This window comes from Bos indicus x Bos taurus, chromosome 15, assembly GCF_003369695.1.
Source record: "Bos indicus x Bos taurus breed Angus x Brahman F1 hybrid chromosome 15, Bos_hybrid_MaternalHap_v2.0, whole genome shotgun sequence".
NCBI lineage: Eukaryota > Metazoa > Chordata > Mammalia > Artiodactyla > Bovidae > Bos > Bos indicus x Bos taurus.
In genome coordinates, this window is record NC_040090.1 from 21340831 (window position 1) to 21361019 (window position 20189).

Sequence of the window (20189 nt, forward strand, 5' to 3'; positions counted from 1 at the left end):
CTATATGTTACAACTGAGTGTTATTCCTAACTGCTGTGGCTCAGGGGTGTTTCTACTTTAAAAACTTTGCCTCCACTGTCATGGAGGCCACGAGCTGACCCAGCGAAAAACTCATTAAAACCACAGCACCTCCACCCTCTTCATCAATACCTCCAGACTCCCTCAGCCGCTTTCCTTTCCTGTGTCTGGTTGAGGAAGCTTGAGGGAAGGTAGTTGATATCTTTCTTCTCTACAGGGTCTCAGTAGGAACAGTTTCATCTTAAGTGGTGGGCTTTTGAAAGCTCCTATGGCTTGAGATGTTCTTGTATGGAGTGGAAAAGGTGGTTTATTACTCTTGAATTGCACTTGTCATAGTATTCTCTCTACATACCTGGAGCTACTCTCCTCTCCTTGACTGATTTGGATAGGACTGGCCTGAAACCTTAAAGAGAAGGCAGAGAAAGACTCTCACTTTCCCCTTCTTATATATTATCTCATGTCATCCACAGAGCGACCCAGTGAGGGCAGTGGGACAAACACAGTTATTTCCATTGACAAGGTCAGAATTCTGAAGTTTGGAGAAGTGAACCAAACACTAAGCCAGGTCCCATGGTTAGAAGTGATGGCACCAGGAAGAGACTAAAGGTAAAGAGAAGCCATGTGGTGTCATCAGAAGAACCAGAGGATGAGAGGCAAACGGTATGGTAGTAACCTTTGTTCTGGGGCTCTTTACGCTAAACCTGTTTCCTCATCTGCAAAAATAGGGTAACAAAATCTACTTCCAGGATTCCTTATGTGGAAGGATGTATGACTACCTCATGCAGCGTCTGGCAGACCTAACACACATCATTGCCCACCTGCCTCTAGCTACAGGCACCACCCTTCCTCTGGGATATGACTCAAAGTCCTCTTGGGCCAGCTCGCTGAAGCCAGTTGAGTTAGCTCATGTGATTTTTCATGTTGGAAACACCCAGATGACAAATGGCATCAGGAGAAGGTTTACTGACAGATAAAAGGCAGGGCTCATCAGGACTGAATTTGCTAAACATGACTTGTGAAATATGTGCTAATAAACTGAGGGCAGCCTCTTGACTTCTTTATGATGTTTTTAGGGTAGCCTTGGGTGTTATTTACATTTTCTACATACTCTAAGTGTTCCTTATGTTAAAGAGCTGACATCCAGGTCCCAGATAAAGGCCTAATGAATGGGATAAATGAGGCTCATTTTTAAGAATGACAGGAGGTAGCGTCTTAATTTTTTTATTATTAGACTGGTAAAGTATTATATATTCAGTCTTCATCAACATGTCCCTGTGCATTATAAATGAACAACGCCCACCAAGATGGGTTCTTTTACTATTTGTCTTGTTCGGTAGCTCAGTCGTGTCTGACTCTTTGGCAACCTCATGGACAGTAGCATGCCGGGCTTCCCTGTCCTTCACTATCTCCTGGAGATTGCTCAAACTCACGTCCACCAATCCAGGGATGCCAGAGTCCTGGAGACTGGACCCCAATGAATGAGCTGGCTGGCTGGAGCCCCCAGTGTCTGTCCTAAAGCAGAGGCCACACCAGTTCTCCCTGCCCCGAACTCAGACATGCTTTGGGAAATGCCTACATCTGCTCAGGAGGTTTTTGCCACTAGCGCAGTAGACAGTACCAGATCTCAGGTCCACATGCTCTTCGAGCTTGCTGGATTCTGCTTGCTCAGACGCAGCCAAGGGTGTCCCTTGAACGTCCAGTCAGCCATGGTCCGTGGAGGACTCTGGTCACCTGGGAGGTCAGTGGGCCAGACCTCCCGTGGCCAGTCTATTTATCAGAGATGCAGTCCAAGGTCACACAGGAGAATCTTGTGTGTGTGTCAAGCACATCCTCAGAATGGCCACTTCCCTCACACCAAAAGGCCAAAGTCTCACCCTGGCAGGTCACAGAGGCCATTTTTAAAAGTTAAAAATGAACCCGAGTGAAGGACTCATTGTTCTGGGACACTCCCCAGCCTGAGGTCAGAACTGACTATTTGGGGGTGGTGGTGGTGGGGGATGGGCAGGCAGCGAAAGTGGCCTGAACTTTGTGTCTCTAGAGCTGACAGGGGACGCGTTCCCCCACCTCACCTCCCCGCCTACCTATTTGGTTCCCTTTCCAGCCGCATCATCTCTCTTCTCAGCTCTCTGGTAATTTTCTCAAGAGAATTGGGGGTGGGGAGGGGCAAAGAGGACGGGACACGTCTCAGCCGTTGTGTGGGAGGCACATTTGGAGATGGGAAAATGTCTCCCAGTGGCCATGAGTTTGAGCAGACCCCAGGAGACAGTGAAAGACAGTGAAGGCTGGCGTGCTACAGTCCGTGGGATCCCAAAGAGTCAGACATGACTGAGCGACTGAACAACAACAACAAAAGCCTCTTGCCTCATTAGAGGTCCAGGCACCAGAGGTTAGGGGCAAGACAGGCCACTGTGGGGACCACCCGCTCATTACCCACTCCCACATCTGTGAGGACACAGGCCCCGGAGGCTGAGGGGAGGCTGCGGTCTGATGAGTGTGAAACAGAAAAGTCAGCCTTGGTGAACTTCCTAGGAGCCTGACTCTTATGAAGGTTCTGACTCCGAATTGGCCTTTGAGTACCCTGGATGACTTCCAGGCAAAATCATTTTTAAAAAAGGAAGTGTACCCTCCTACAGTACCCAAAGTCTTTGAGTAAGAATGAAAAGATCCCGCTCTCCTAATAAGCAAGGGTGCTCAAAAACCCAACTGGTCTTGGACCATCTGTATTCAGGTAGGTAAGAATTGCCATCCCTATTTCAGAGAGCTCAGAAAGGTAAATAAACTTCCCCCCAGGTCACACAGTTAGAAGTGCCAGAGATTTGCGAGGAAAGAATGAAGTAGGGTGTATGTCCTCTAGCTCAGAGTTGCCCTGATTGGAAGACTCTCTTATCCTTGCGTGCTGTGGGCAGGCAGCTTTGGAAAGGAAGATTCTCTGAGTCCAAGTTTGTAGGCAGCCTTCACATGCCTCCTGAGACCGCCTGAGCTGCAGAGAGGCAAAAACAGTGCTACCCCTCACGTCCGCCAGGACAAAGATTGGGGTGGAGGAAGCTTGGGGTGCAGTGTCTTACTTGCCCTGGACGTGGGCGGGGCCTAGAGGGCACCTCTGTCCATGTGTCTGGTGAGGGGCCTAGGATATTCCTCTCCCCATAACCCTGGGGACCATGGACACGGGGACAGACATGCCCTCTGTCTGTCCAGAGGATGTGCAGCCCCGTGTAATTACACCTTTTTCAAGCTGGGTAGAATGGGATTGTTGGAAAAGCCCCATTGATTGTGGGCTCGCGAATCGCTGGGCTCCAACTGGGACAGCTGATAATGATAATGATCTTGCATTTATACAGATCTTTTCATCCAGATGGATCCATAGAGCTCAGCAGAATTTACAACTGATTGTACAAGCGCAGAGCCAAACTCTGCCCTCTGCAAGGTCCTGCCAGCTTCCACAGAGGTCACCATACTGCTGGGGGTCTCGGTTGACATTGTCCCTCCAGCAAGGAGCATGTTCCGGGTCCGTGCACTTGAGCTAGAGAGGGAATTTGCAAATCACGATAGCCCCATATCAAAACAGGCTGCACGGGGCAGCTGGCGAGCTGGGGCCATGGGGAGTCGCACCTGCACTAAGGAGAGCAGAATCTGACTTTTTGCTGAGTACAGAACCCCACCCCTGCACACCCAGCAAGAGAAGCAGGGGGACACCAAAAGTTGGGGAGACACCAGGGTCCCTAAGAACTACTCACAGTGTCTCCAGGTCAGCTTTTCCCTACGTGTGTTTCGCAGAACATTAGTCCTTCCTATAGGATGTTCTTCAAACCAAAATAAATTTTGGAGTCAACTAAGTTTGGGAAAAGCAGCAACTGGATCCCCCCCTGGAGAGTCATGACTCACAGGAGAGTGTTAAAGGTTCTGAGAAGTCCTGAAGTCAAGAAACCTGCTTAACCTTAGCTGGGTGTATGATCGGACCGCAGTGACACTTCTTTCCTCTGCAGCATTCCACAAAATGTGGTACACACTTTGGCCTAGTCTGCTGTCGATTTAGACCCGTCTGCAGTAAGGTTTTCCATCTTCATGTTTTTCAATTAAAAAAATGAATATATTTGGCTTAGACCTTATCATCAAAGAGCCGGACAATTGTTATACACCATCTTATTCAATCTCTGTAGTAACCATGGGGAAAGTGAGACCCGGGGAGGGATGTCACATGCCAGACCGACACAGCAACTTGGTGACAAAGCTCAGTCTGATCCCCTGATCCATTATACCTAATGTGACTATGAATGTTGTGACCTATTTTTAAAACAAAAATATACACATGATGTACAGCAAAGAAATTCTATGTAACCTCTGGCTTGTTTCCTGGATTCCTTGGTGTCTTCTGCTTTTTTCAGGTCAGAGGTTTTCTGTGTGGGTTTTCTGTGTCACAGACCCATCATTTTGGGCCTGTGATTTTTGTGTGTTGAGGATAAAATCCTAAGTGGGTCTATGGGAAGTTCCGCAGCATTCCTGTACACTCATTAATGCATGCATCACTTCCCCAACACATGCACACATATGCTTACACAGGCACATAGATACCAAACAAACTTCCAAGGCACTGGATGTCAGCAGCAAAGAACTACTGAAGAATATGACCCCAGACCCAAGCTGTCCAATACACTGGCCACTCACCCCGTGTGGCTATTCCACATTGTAGTTTAAGTTTATTTTTTTTTTAAAGATTCAGTTCTTCCCTTATACTAGTCATTCTGCAAGTACTCAGTAGCCACATGTAAGCAGTGGCTACCATAGAGGACAGTGAAGATTGAAACATTTCTACTGTCACAAACAGTTCTATTGGACAGCCCTGCTCTAGACTGGAGAAGGCGATGGCACCCCACTCCAGTACTCTTGCCTGGAAAATCCCATGGACGGAGGAGCCTGGTGGGCTGCAGTCTATGGGGTCGCCAAGAGTTGGACATGACTGAGCAACTTCACTTTCACTTTTCACTTTCATTCATTGGAGAAGGAAATGGCAACCCACTCCAGTGTTCTTGCCTGAGAATCCCAGGGACGGGGGAGCCTGGTGGGCTGCCGTCTATGGGGTCGCACAGAGTCGGACACGACTGAAATGACTTGGCAGCAGCAGCAGCAGCTCTAGACCCATCCCCAGTACCACTAGACTCAGGAACCTTGCTGCATTTTCTTCAGAGCAATGTACAATCCTGGTTTTCTTTATAGAGCAGAAAAACCCGAATGTTGAACAAAAGTACTCACAGATTGTCAAAAACTGATTGTGTCTCAATGGACATATATACAAAACAGAAACAGGCCCACAGACAGAAAACAAACTGTGCTTACCAAGGAGCGATGGAGGTGGTGGGGGGCGGTCGATAAATTAGGAGTTTGAGATGAATATCTACATACTTCTATATATAAAATAGGTAATCAACAAGGATTGACTATATAACACAGGGAATTGTACTCAACATTCTGTAATAAGGGAAACGAATCTGAAAAAAAAATGTATATGTATGTGTAACCAAATCTCCTTACTGTACAACTGAAACTAACTCTACATTGTAAATCGACCATATTTCACTTTTAAAGAAAGGGAAAAAGTCGATTTTTAAAACGTTTTATCTCCTGAACGTAAAAATTAAAGGCAATAATCATGGAATGACCTAAAGGAATACCAATAAGACTCAGATAACATGGTAGCTATATTTTTGGTCATTTTTTTACTTCCACGTCCCAAATTAAAATACCACCCCCATCGAATGGACCACTCCATACCAAGATGTGAGCAATTCTGTGTTATATAGATGTTTGGGGTCTCCCTAACCTCTTTTAGTACATTTACCTTGATAAATGTAGTAATGTTGGTAATCACTGTTTACCTAGTATCTGACTGCCCGTCTTTATAGCCCTGTATAGTAGTTGGCTTTTGGACCAGATGATGCATATGCATGGTTGATTTCTTTTCAACAGCTGTTCAGTAAATGTTTACTCAGCCCCCAAGTTGGCAGTATTACTCCCAAGGTCAAGCTCTTTCATGTCTTTTTTTTTTTTTTTTTTTTTAAGAAAATTAATAGACTTTACATTTTAAATTTTAGAGAAGTTTTAGATTGACAGAAAAATTGACCAAAAAGCACTGAGAGTTCCCACACAGCCCTCCCATCCCCTCCCCAGTCCCTCCCACAGCCTCTCCTATCAACAGTATCCCACATCAGTGGTACATTTGTTACAATCAATGAACCAACATCGACGCCTTGTTATCAGGCTAAGTCCATAGTTTACATAGGGTTCGCCCTCAAGTGTTGTACGTTCTGTGGGTTTGGACAAATGTATAATGACATGCATCCACCATTATTGTGTCATACAGAGCAGTTTCACTGCCTTAAAAATCCTCTGTGCTCTCCCTTTTCATCCCTCCCTCCCCACCAACGCCTGGCAACCAAACCCCTTTTTCTTTAGGCACTCTATTCACTTTCTGGACATTCCTAAGCCTAGCTGCTGCTGATAGCAGCCTTACAAAGCAGAGAGGACAGCAGATGTATTTACCATCTTCTAACTAGATAGACTGAAGTCCAAAAACCCAGCAGAGCCATGGCAGAACAAGGGATGGAGCCCCCAAGGCAGGCTTCTCTGTGGGCCGCGGGCTCCTGGGCACATTTGCTGCCCTCGGGAGCCCTCCCCCTTCTCACATTTGTCACCATGACCTCATCCTCCCCACTGTGCGGCCTCCCAGCCAGACCCCGGGCCGCAGGAGCATCATCGCAGCGGATTTTGTTCTGGGATTCGGATGTTCATTCTTTTCTCAGGATCCCCCAGGTTGCTCAGACAGAGTGGCTGCCAGTCAGCCCCAAGAGTCCTGGAATTTGGACTCAAACCAAGTTTGCCCTGGGGCTCGTGCTCTATGTCTCCCCAGCTCTGGCTGGCAGTGAGTGGGGAAAGACTGGGCTAAAGCTCCTTGGCTCAGGGAAGACAGCTCCAGACTCGAATTTTAACTTTTGGCTTTCTTAAAAATTCTGGAGTCAGTCTTGCATTCTTCAGGTAGCAAAAGGTGCGCAGTTTGTCCCTTTTTGCAGAGGTATGGTTTTCTTTGAGCTCCATCATCCAGAGTGAGTCTGGCTTCTGGGTCCTTTCCCACTGCTCTGCTGGGGCAGAGCCTGCCCTTCCCCCACAGTAATACAATTTTTAGCTGGGCACCCTGGCTGCTCAGAATCACATCCTAACGCTCCATTTCCCTTGCAGCTAGGTGTGACTTCAGTTCTGGCATAGAGATTTGTGCAGGACTGGGGTATGTAACTCTTAGGAAGAAAGAAAGCATGAACTTTTCCTCCCATTTCATTCTTCCTTCTGGCTGGAATGAGACATGATGGCTGGAGTTAGAGCAGCTCTTTGGGCTACGAGACGACCTCAGAAATGGAACTATGCATAGTAGATAAATAAGATAGAAAGAGTGTGAATCCCTGGCGCCAGGTAACATCACACCAGCCCTGGACTATCTTCCTGGACTTTTACATGAGAGAGAAGTAAACATCTATTTTATTTAAGCCACTTATTTTGTGTTTTCTGTTATTCTTAGATGAACCAAATGCTGACTGATATATCTGCCCCATATATTAATAGTAATAATAAAAAGAAGGAAAACAATAGCGCCAACTCTGAACGCCGATATCTCCAGGCACTGTGCTCAGCGACATTAAATACAGAATCTCATTTAATCTTCACAACAGCCCTACAAGGTAGATAGCATAATTACCACTTACCAAGAGATAACTAAGGATTAAAAAGAAAAAGTAACCTACTTCAAGTGGCAAATTTACAAAAGCTCCAAACACTACTCTCTGGCATGAAGAGACGAGGCCTTGGATTAGGGAAGGGAGAGAAGCAGCAGGTCATATGGGAGAAGGGAGCCCCACAACCTTCTGTGCCGAGCAGCGCATCAAAATGCTCTGGAGTGGCGCGAGGACCTTCAGGCCTGCCTCAGGACGTTTTAAAATTTCGAGGGAGACACAGTCATCTTTGACATCTGTCAAACCCCGCACAGACTGGCACGAGGCAGCTCATGGTTTCAACAGTGTGTATTGCACTGCCTTTCTTTCAATTCTAGAACTATTGGAGGAAGGTTGGCTGAAAATGCTACGCAGGTAAGAAATAAATCTGGAGTCCCTACTGGCCATCCCTGATAATGGAGCCAAAACAGAAGGAAGGGGAGTCAAAGATATATGAGAGAGATTTCTATAATACCATCACCTGGGCACATCAGCAGCCACACCCGAAGGCTTGCCTTCGCAGCACCACGAGCCACTTTTATCATTAAACCACTCTGAAATGGGTTTCTGCCACTTACAACAGAGTCTTGGTTAATACATCTTAAGTGGACTTTGAAAATTTGGTCAGTGGGAGGGAGCTGAAAAAAAGGGGGGTCTTGCATTTGAAGTAATTCTTTAGAAGTTTAAAGACACCAATCTATGGGTTCCCATGGTCAGGTGAAGATTTTTCAGAATTGGGGTGAGAGGGGTGAGATGAGGAGATGGTGTTGTCTGCTCTGGTCCTGTATCGCTGTGAGCCCCTAGGACACGGTGGTTTCTTTGGTAAAGAAGCAGAAGATATCTCCCTACCTCTTCAGCACTGAGATATCATCATGTTGCCTAAGATGTCTCTCCAGTCTCTTGGCGTCATCAACAGTGATCCCTCCTAATGTTTTAATTCACTTGCCCCACAAACCAGTTTAAGATTAGTAATAAAGGCTGTTGACTGTCACCCCAGTTGCTTAACTATCTATGTGATTACGGATTACTTCCTTGTCAAGCCTCAGCTCCCTTATCTATAAAATGGGTATATTAATACCTCTTCTTTTTTTAATTTATTTTTTAATTGAAGGATAATTGCTTTCTAAGTTTATGGATATTGTGCTATAAAATGTGTGCAAATGCACCACCACAATACCCAGCCTATAGCAGACACTCTGTAACTCAGAGTGCCCTCTCTTTTACCTCCTAGGGCTGGGTGTTTCCTCTCATCAGAGCAAATGAAGACTCCCAGTTTATGTTTAGGTTAAGATGTCAAGATCTGAATGATCTTTCAGCAACAACAAGCGTTTTCTGAACACATTCCGTGTGCCAAGTTCCATGCCTGGCCCAGTAACACAGGGACGATTATGAGACAATCCTGATCTCAGGGGGTTCCTAGTCGGAACATAACAGTGGGATATGGACAGAGGAAGACTTTTACAGGACAAAAGTTGCCTGCTTTACAAAGAGCCTGACTTTGAGAGTTAGAAATAACATAAAAGCCCTTTTAGTCCAACTGCCCCTCCGCTCTCATCTGACATTCACAACCTTGATACGACGTACCCATCATTGTTGAGTCCGTGCTTGAACACTTCCCCTGATGGGAGACTCACCTCCCCCTGAGGTTGCCTAGTGCGTCTTTGCACAGCTCCAGCCATTAAGAACTACAGATAGGAAGTCTTCTCTGACCTGAAAGTGTCAGCTCTTCTATCAGCTCTCTGCCTGAATCTGACAGAGAACAAAATGGGAATTAGATACGTGTGGTGGTTTCAGCATGAGACAGTTACTCGGTTTAATGCCAAATACAAAACAGAAAAGAAGGGAGAATGCATTTGCCAAAGGGAACCCTCCCCATGGGCTTTGGCTTGGCCCCAAGCTGTTTGACAAAGAGCCACAAAGATGGCATGGTCAGAGCACATCAACCAAATGGATGCGTTGCTCCAAGGGTGGAAAAATATTTGGCTTCCATGAAAACTATTTTTTAAATTATTATGAATGGTGCCTTTCAAATTACAGTCTGATTTCCTTTTCATTTTTTATTTCTTAAAATGTCTTACCTTCCTGGTCATTGAAAGCATTAATCATCAACATTAACTCTTTAAATCAGCTTTCTCTGTCTAGAGGTGTACTCTCTGACACAGCAGCCGCTAACCACATTTAAATAAAATTGAAAAATCATAAATGGATTTTGGATTCACTCAAACTAACTACATTTCAAGTGCCAAGTAGCCACATGCAGCTAGGGGTTGCCATATTGGATAGCGTAGATAGAGAAAATTTCCATCATCACAGCAAATTCTGTTAGATGGTCTCATTCTACTCTAGAGTGGTTTTGACCTTTATCTGCTTGTTAGTATGAAGTAAACAAATATGAATTTTTTAACCAGACAGACCAAAGTCTAATCTCAGCTTCATGTCTTAGTAACTCTGTGATTTTAGACAAGTTATTGGACCTCCCTGATTTCCACGTCAAGTCCCTCCTTCCATAAGAAATGATACAGCTCAAATATGCCTCAGCCACACACGCTGTTTACACCTCTCTACGTCGTTGGCAGCATGCAGCCTTAGGTCTGAGTTACTAATGCATGTTTCCAGCTCCACACACAGCCAGTGGGTTCCTGGAGACACATTTATCTCCTCTTCCCCCACAGGGCATAACACTATTCATCTCATGGCAGGGCCTCCATGGATATTAGATTGAGTTCAATCGCCTCCCATGTAAAGTAAGCATTACATTAAATAGGATGCAATTCATGGTATCTCTTGCTGCCTTCAAGAAAATTCCAAGACTCGAATAAATAAGGTTGGTTGAATAGCACATTAATTGTTGTTGTTCAGTCGCTAAGTCGTATCCGACTCTTTGTGACCCCATAGACTGCAGCACGCCAGGTTTCCCTGCCCTTCACTATCTCCTGGAGCTTGCTCAAACTCATGTCCATTGAGTCAATGATGCCATCCAACCATCTCATTCCTTGTCACCCCTTTCTCCTCCTGTCCTCAATCTTTCCCAGCATCAGAGTCTTTTCCAATGAGTCACCTCTGCATCAGGTGGTCAAAGTACTGGAGCTTCAGCTTCAGCATCAGACCTTCCAATGAATATTCAGGGTTGATTTTGATCAGTTTAATAACAGTGTAGTAGCCAACGTTGGATGAATGTTTACCATGTATCAGGCGCTGTACTAAGTGTTTTACATATAAAATCTTCACAGAGATAAGATAAGACACCATCATTACCCATTAATTTGCAGACGGGGAACTGAGATTCAGAGAGGATGGATGATTTCCCTTGGGACATCAGCCTGTCAGAGGTGGAGCTCATGCTGAATCTAGGCTGACTCCAGAGACCACAGGCTGGGACACTTTATTCAGCTGCTTCTTGTGGGACACTGAAGGGAAGAGTTTCAGGACCTGCTGCTGCCCTCATCTTGGAGCTGCAGATGCTGAATCATAATCACCAACATGCTGACTAGATGGTTCCAGAGCTTGAACTTGCACAATCAAACCTGCCTTAAGTATCAAGCCTCAGTGACAGAGGGTGAGGATGTTTACACTGGGTAGGAATTGGGTCTGGGGTTGATACTTTCTTTCCATATCATTTTTTTAAAAATTCCTAACAGATGCTCAGATGGTAAGGAATCTGCCTACCATGTGGGAGCCCTGGATTCGATCCCTGGGTTGGGAAGATCCCTAGAGAAGGGAATGGCAGTGCATTCCAGTATTCTTGCCTGGAGAATTACACAGACAGAGGAGCCAGGCAAGCTACAGTCCATGGGGTCGCACATAGTCAGACACGACTGAGCGAATAACACAAACACACACAACAGACACTTGGGATTTCTGCCTTCAAAATACACATGTATATTTGCCTTGACTTAACAATTTCTCTTTGAAAAATTTATTCTAAGATACTTATCCCGAATGTGTGTGCACCTCAATTTTGTTGTTGCTATTGTTCAGTCACTCAGTGATGTCCGACTCTTTGTGACCCAATGGACTGCAGCACCCCAAGCTTCCCTGTCCATCACTATCTCCTGGAACTTGCTCAAATTCATGTCCATCGAATTAGTGATGCCATCCAACCATCTCTTCCTCTGTCATCCCCTTTCCTCCTGCCCTCAATCTTTCTCAGCATCAGAGTCTTTCCCAATGAGTTGACTCTTTGCATCAGGTGGCCAAAGTATTAGAGCTTCAGCATCAATCCCTCCAATGAATATTCAGGATTGATTTCCCTTAGGATGGACTGGTTGGATCTCCTTGCAGTCCAAAGGATTCTCAAGAGTCTTCCCCAACACCACAGTTCAAAAGCATCAATTCTTTGGTGCTCAGTCTTCTTTATGGTCCAGCTCTCACATCCATATACGACTACTGGAAAAATCATAGCTTTGACTATATGGGCCTTTGTTGGTAAAGTAATGGCTCTGCTTTTTAATATGCTGTCTAGGTTGGTCATAGCTTTTCTTCCAAGGAGCAAGTGTCTTTTAATGGCTGCAGTCACAGTTTACTGTGATTTTGGAGCCCAAGAAAATAAAGTCTGTCACCGTTTCCATTGTTTTCCCATCTATTTGTCATGAAGTGATGGAACTGGATGCCATGATCTTAGTTTTCTGAATGTTGAATTTTAAACCAGCCTTTTCACTCTTCTCTTTCACCTTCATCAAGAGGTTCTTTAGTTCCTCTTTGCTTTCTGCCATAAGGGTGGTGTCATCTGCATATGTGAGGTTATGCACCTCTGAGGTTATACAACTCAATTTAGCCACAAAGAAATTCATTATAGCACTGTTTGTGAAATAGGAAAAATAAAAACAAGTCAAATATCCAACAGTGGGGATTAATTCAATAAACCACATTTCATCCAAAAGTTCAAAATGGGGCAGGAGGACTCAGGTGATGTTTTCCCTTCCTTCTGCTTATATGTGTTTCTTAGTTTTTCTGCAATAAGTTGTAGAATTTAACATTTGTTTACCTGTTTTTTTAAATCTTTCTATCATTTCACACTATATTGAATCATTATGTTGTACACATGAAGTTAATACAATGTTATAAGTCTGATGCAGGATACAGGATGCTCGGGGCTGGTGCACTGGGATGACCCAGAGGGATGGTATGGGGAGGGAGGTGGGAGGCGGGTTCAGGATGGGGAACACGTGTACACCCGTGGTGGATTCATGTTAATGTATGGCAAAACCAATACAATATTGTAAAGTAAAACAAACAAACAAACAAAAAACAATGTTATAGGTCAGTTATATCTCTTTAAAGAAATCTCAGGGGCCGTTTTGAAATCTCCCTTTCCATTGGGCCCTCGCCTCGGCAGCCTGGGGAGAGCTGGCCCTGGGCTGGTGCGCAGTGGTCCATACCCGGCACTTTCCCATTCCCCAGGCTTACAATTGGCCTGTGGTTTTTATGTGCAAGGCTATTTATTTTCCAATCAGAGGCATTGAGTGAGGACTTCTGGGGGTAAACTGGTAGCTCTGGGCAGCTTTGAAGCATCACAAGTGGGAGGTTTTGTCCCCTGAAGATTTAGGAGGGCAGCCTCTCTCACTGTTTTATTGGCTTCTTTTACATATGTATAGCCCCGGAGTGGGGTGGGGACTCCGGTGGGTAGGGACAGACCTCCCCAAAGGCAAAATCCCTCCGAAACCAAGAGGAGCATTGCAAACTTCTCAAATGTTGGCCTCTTGCCCTCTGCCTAAAACACACCCCTTGCGACCCCTTCCTTTCTTCTGTATGTTTTTTCTGGTAAGAGTACATCTAGAGGTGAAGATTGTGGACTTTTGGAGTCACAAAGACATGAGCTGGAACCATAGCAAGTTTCTCAATTTCTCTGACTCAACCACAGATAAATTTGTCATCTGTAAAATGGGCCAATAATAGTTGGTATTTAATGCCAGATTATCGTATGAAATAAATAAATACAATGAAAGAATAAAATAAAAGTGCTTAGCACAGGGACTTGCATGGCTGTCCAGTAGCTAAGACTCCACATCCCCAGGGCAGGGGACTGTGGCTCAATCCCAGGTCAGGGAACTAGATCCTGCATGCCGCAGCTAAGACGTGGCCAGCCAAGAAATAAATAAGTAAACAAACCTTGTTTAAAAAATAAAGATAAAGTGCTTGCCACAGTTCCTGGCACATAATAAGCATTCATTTCATGGTAGCTGTTATTTCCCCCTTCCTACCTTCCTCCCACAGTCAAAGCTAAGCCAGCACAGTCCTGCAGCTCGAAGTCTGACAGCACCTCCTCTCTCCATCAGCCCCCTAACCCTCTGGCCCAGAGATTTTGCAAACATCCCAGCTTCCAAACACACAGGCATTGGAGTCCTGCATGTTATTTTCAGCATGGCCTTCACATTTCCCGTTGACTCAGGCCCTGGTGCTGGGACAAATTGGATGAGCAGAGTGTAAATGTTACCCCTTTGGCTCCTCCTCGAGAGGGGCTGAGCACAGATGTTTGCAGGGGCAAGCGCGGCCCGGTAAGAATGGGGGCATTGTGTGCGGGCTCACACAAAGGCCCGGTGGCCCCACTCGGCTGCCAGCCTCCTGAGCCTCCCCTCTTTCCGCATTGATTTATTAGGCCAGGGATGAATGAAAACGTAATTAATATTACTGAAGCATTAGAGTCTATTTAATTTAAATGCCACTGAATATTTCACTTTCAGCTGGGAGTGACAATGTGCTCAGGCCCGGCTGGTGAAAGCTGGGGCCATCTGTTACCCGGTAAAGGAGGGAGACTGGGGAGGCCGAGGGTGTGGGGCTTTGTGGACATTCCAAAGGTCCACGATCATCATTCAACTCAAGGGCAGCCGAGCCGCATTCCTCCACGCGAGCCCCTCTCGGCTGGAGGGGGCTTAGAGAGCAGGAGGGGGAGAATGCAGAAAAGGAAGAGACCTCCGTCCCTCTGTCTGCACCAAGAAAGCCCCCTAGGAGGCCAGAAAGCTGCAGCGGGGGATGGGAGGGTCACAAACACAGGGTTGATTAGGGAACGGCTGCCTTTGAAGAATGAGGGCTGACCAGCCAGAACTGTCCTATCCATCAGGGTAGCTACGGGCCACACGCAGCTCTTTCAGTTAAAATTAAGATGAAATAAAATTTAGAATTCACTTCCTTGGTCCCACTAGCCACAATATCACATGCTCAGTAGCCACACGTGGCTTAGTGGTAACTGCGTTGGACAGAGCAGTACACTGCAGAAAGTTCTGGACAGCACTGTTCTAGAAGGTGATGGTACCTTTGTAGTTAGAAGGAGAGTTGCCCCCAGGAATCTGCCTAAGGATCCTAACTGATCAGATTTGGGGCCTTTCTGACATTGCAAGAATCCAGGATGGTCAGGAGCCAGTGCTGTGATGAAAGATCATGTGGGCTCAGATCCTAGTTCTGTCGCTTGCCCTTGGACAGTTTATTTAATCTCTACTGACCTCAGTTTCTTCATCTGTAAAATGGAGGTAATAGTAAGACCTGACATCATGCTATTGGGGAAAGAATTATAAAGTGCTTTCGACAGTGTATGGCACACAGGAAAGGCACAACGTACATGAGCTATTATTCGCGGAAGAGGTTACAGGGAGAAGGATCTTGAGTCCAAGGACACACGTTGCCTGGCTGTGTCTGAGTGGAGGGGACATGTGAGTTCTGAATTTAAGAGAATAAATGTCCAGGCGGCCAGCGGGGGGCCTGGATCCCGGGCTTCTGGAGTTCTGGAGCTGGGGGCAGGGTGCGGGGGACCCAGGGCACTTGGTGTAGCCACAGCCGCAGTTGCAGCAGCAACAGCAGGAGGGGGGAGGTTCTGTCCTTAGTGGGAGGATAATTAGCCCAGTGGGTTCTCTCATAATTGGGATCATTTGTTCTTCTGGTTTTTTTCTCTGACAAACTGATTCCATGCCAGGGGAAAGCTGTGTGACTCACACCTTGCCATGCCAATTAGCTGATAAACATCAAACGTAAACAAAGATGGCCTAATTAAAACTAGTCACTGAACCTCTGTGAGCATCTTGTCAAAATTGCACCAACATTCTGCACCCAGGCTTGTGCTGGGTCTCAGGCTAAATGAGGGATTCCGTGGAGAATCTACAGATGTCCCCTCAGGAGGGGCCCTGGAGGTGACAGAGGAAGCAGGCAGAAGGCAAAGGAAGGGATTAGCTCAGCCACTTGGATTGGCCCCTCCGGCTGTTCCAGCTGCAAACCTCCACACGCCGAGGATCTCCTGTGGGTATGTGGCATGTCCACAACTGCCCCTTTGCACCGAGAACCATCTCCGGGTTATTTTTGTTTCCATGTGTGGTTTTCAGATAGATATCTGTTCTGTACTTTGGATGTCTCTAATCCTGAAACTCTCACATCACTGTCACGGAGTCAATGAACCCCTCTGACTCAATTTTCCTCCTGAAAAAGAGAATGATGATGCTTGCCCAAATTACCACTCCATGTCATGGCAAGAATCCAATGAGCCTAGGTACATGAAACACTTAGTGAAGAGAAAAGCTTCGTTCCACATTAAGTGGTTCTGTCTGGCCCAGTGTGCAGAGCGTTGCTTTTGGAACTGAATGCATGTCTGTGCAAACCTCAGCTCTGCCGCTTAACAGCTCTGAGCCTCAGTTTCCTCATCTGGAAAATGGGGCTGGTGATGTCTACCAGAGTAAGGATTAAAGGTGGCACAGGGTACACATAGTAGGTCCTGAAAGATTCATTTCCCACCATTTCACTCCTTTCTAAAAGGGAAGGTGAGGGCTTATGAGACAGGAAATGGAGGAGGAGGAGGAGGAGAAGGCTTCACACACCCTAACCACATCAGAACATGTACCCCTCCCTCCATCCTTTGAGTCTTTCTCCTTGTGTCTTAACCACATGTAAGTCCCAGGTCCTTAGCATGACAAAGGCCACTGGAGTCTGGGCCTTGTACCCCTCCAGTCCTATCCTTCCCCCAGTCTTCGCTCCCTCTGACATACAGTCTGTGTTTCAGCCATACCGAACTTCTGGTGGTTCCTTAAATGCACTGGCAACTTCTCACACCACGGTCATTTTTCATATGCTGTTCCCTCTACTGGGAAGCACCCTCCCCACCTGGCAGAAGACCTTCTCCATTCTTACACCTCTGCTTAAGTCTCTATGGAGATTTTTCTAACCACCCTCTTCTCTGCCTCGCTCAACCTGGAGAAATGACCATCTGGGTTGCTCCTTCGATGTATACCCTATCTTTTCAAAAGCCACATGGTAATGCAAAAGTACATGAATGAATGGATGGTTGAAATATGTGGCAGGTATTCATCTGTACCAGTCTCTGCCCTCAAGGGTGCAAACTCTGGTGGAGGAAAGAGACTTGCAAACCCTTTTATTCCTTAATATGTTACCAGGTGCTTAATTGAAAGCACAGCTCCCTCCACCCCCACCCTGGGATCAAAATCCCCTGGAGAGTAGTGACCTTGTCTTAGGCATAACTGAGTCTCCATCACCCACCACAGTACCTGGACAGGGCAGGAGCTCCATATTTTTTTTGAAGGAATGAATGACTAATTGAAGCGATACATGAATGAGTAAATAAGTAAAGCTCTCATTTTATATCAATGATTTAGACAAATCTGCCATCTGTCTACCTGAGCTACCGCGGTCTCTCCAAACTGATTTTCTGTGAAAGCCTTCTGGAACAGAGCCCTGGGCAGCATGCACTCACCAAGGACCTTCTCTTTTCTCTAGGATAATTCTTTGTATTGTTTTCCCTCTCCCCACAAAACATATATTTTTGTAGAAAACTAAGAAAGCCAAATGGGCTTCCCTGGTGGCTCAGAGGGTAAAGAATCTACCTGCAATGCAGGAGACCTGGGTTTGATCCTGTGTCGGGAAAAGCCCCTGGAGAAGGGAATGGCTACCCACTCTAATATTCTTGCCTGGAGAATCCCATGGACAGAGGAGTTTGGCGAGCTACATTCCATGACGTTGTAAAGAGTCGGACACGATTGAGCAGCTAACACTGCATACATAGGAAAACCAAATAGAAAAGGAAAATCACCTATAGACAGCCAGTGTGAATGCTTTGGTCAAAGGTCCCTCCAGACCTCTGTCTAGGTTGGTCACCAGCATATAGACTAATGATTACATGCACCCAGATTGTCTGGGTTCAACTTGCAGCTCTGCCACTGAATGGCTGGGTGAACTTAGCAGTGTCTTTAAGCTCTCTGCGCCTCAGTTATCTCATCTGTTAAGTGGAGACAGTTGTTACACCTCCCTCACTGCAGTTCCGAGGCTTAACCGCGTCACTACGGGTAAAGTGCTTGATTCACGGTACACAGTGCCGAGCACAGCTTAGCTGTTCTACTCTTGCTCTAAAGATCTCCGGGGCCCATCCAGCCACTCCAACTACCTGTGACCAAGATGGCACAAACGACTGGTCGGTGACTCTGAGATGGCAGCTCCCAATGCTGTGACGATTTCCCCCCACTGCTGGTTTCTATGTCAGGACTGAGGTCAGACCCACGCCTGAAACGTGGTTCCCGCTTAAGACAATGCTAGTTTCACTTAAGGTAAACAGGAGGATTAACGCTGCTCCACCCTGGCGAGGCCAGGTTTGCCAGATAAATAGACACGGTTCACTATCAGCTTTCTTCAAACTGTGTCACCTGAACGAGGAAATGCCTGTTCCCTGACAGGATGCAAGCCCTTACCCATGCCCTCCTGCCTGCCAGGCCGAGAACCCTCATCCGCCTTCTGGCAGGTGCCTTAGAAAAGGGCTTTGTTCCCAGCCTGGTTCTCCAGAGCCTGGGATCTGCACGCGGCCCGATCTGGGCCAGCACGGGTCCTCCCAGCACCAGGAACCCGAGGTTGGTTTTGGCAATGATCTTGTTTCGAGAATAATCACTGTGGAACATTTGGTGTAGTGGAAGGATTATAGTTTGGAGCCAGCCAGATTGAGGTTTGGGCCCATGCTTGGCCACTTACCAGCGTGGTAGCTCAGACCCGCATCTTCTTGTTCAACGAATTAATGCTTGTAGCTGCCGGCTGCACTGTTGCGAGGAGACACCTAGCATGCAGTTAGGTCACTAGAAGCCCCTTGAGGCCATGGTGGTGGTGAGGGAGCTGGGAGCTGAGACAGCAGGCTGAAGCTGCCTGTGTGCCTCATGGCAGTGGGCAGAACTACTGGGTGGGAGACCCCAGGCTGTGTCAAAAAGACCCTTTTCTTCCTCAGTTGAAAAGACCCTGATGCTGGGAAAGATTGAAGGCGGGAGAAGGGAATGACAGAGGATCAGATGGTTGGATGGCATCACCGACCCAATGGACATGAGTCTGAGTAAACTCCGGGAGTTGGTGATGGACAGGGAGGCCTGGCGTGCTGCAGTCCATGGGGTTGCAAAGTGCAGGACACAACTGAGAGACTGGGCTGAACTGAACTGTCCTCAGGAGCAGGGTCAGTCCCCGAATGAGAGGGAGAAGGGCACTGTCTATGATACCACAAGTGGAGAAATAAGCCATCTGAGTAAGTGGAGAACTGCCTTCAGCCCTAGGGTGGCTGGTGAAGAGGCTGCAGGAACGTGCTGGGTTGAGTCCTCCCCCATCCCTCACGGGCCTCATTGTTTGCTTTCAGGCTGGAGCCTCTATTCAAATGCAAACACCAGGAGGCGCCTTTGCCAAGCACACGGTGGGAGGATGGACAGGCTGCAGCTTTGCTGGGAGCTGGGGAGAAATGGGTGGGAGTGGGAGAAAGGGCTGTACAGGGGCCTGCCAGCCAGGAGGTAACCCAGAGCGAGGAGGGGTCCTCAGAAAGGACTTCATTTGGGACCCTGCTCCCCATGGCCACCCACGGAACACTGGCTCCGGTCAGGGGAGTGTGTACTCTAGGGAAGACAGCTAAGCAGAAACCAGGCTGCCCGGCTGTGCCTCTGAGTGACCCTGCTGGAGCCTCTCAACTTCTCTGAGTCTCAGCGTCTCCATCTGTGAAATGAGGACGGGAATACCTCTGCCATAGTGTGGTGAGGATGGCTGCCCTTAAGCACACAATAAATGCAAGCTCTGGAGATTTTCCCGGCAGAAGTGTGTTCCGCTCAGCCCTCAGAGGCTTTGAGTCTATTAAAAAAAACAGCAAGATCTGATGCAACATGGTATCCTGGATTGCATCCTGGAAGGGGAAAAGGCATGTTAGTGGAAAGACTAGTTAAATCCAAATAAAGTCAATAGTTGATATTTCCAGTAGTAACTCGTCAGTTTTGATAGGTGTGCCATGTTATGTAAGATGTTAACCTTAGAGGAAGCTGGGTAAAAGGTATACAGGAACTCTTCGTGCTATTCTTTTGCCACTCTTCTGTAAATCTGAATTATGTTAAACTATAAACTAAAAAAAAAAAAAAAATAGCAGGAAGTCTTGGCCTTTCTGGAAAGAAAGCAAGTAGCATCTTACTGCCACATTTTGAGAGCAAT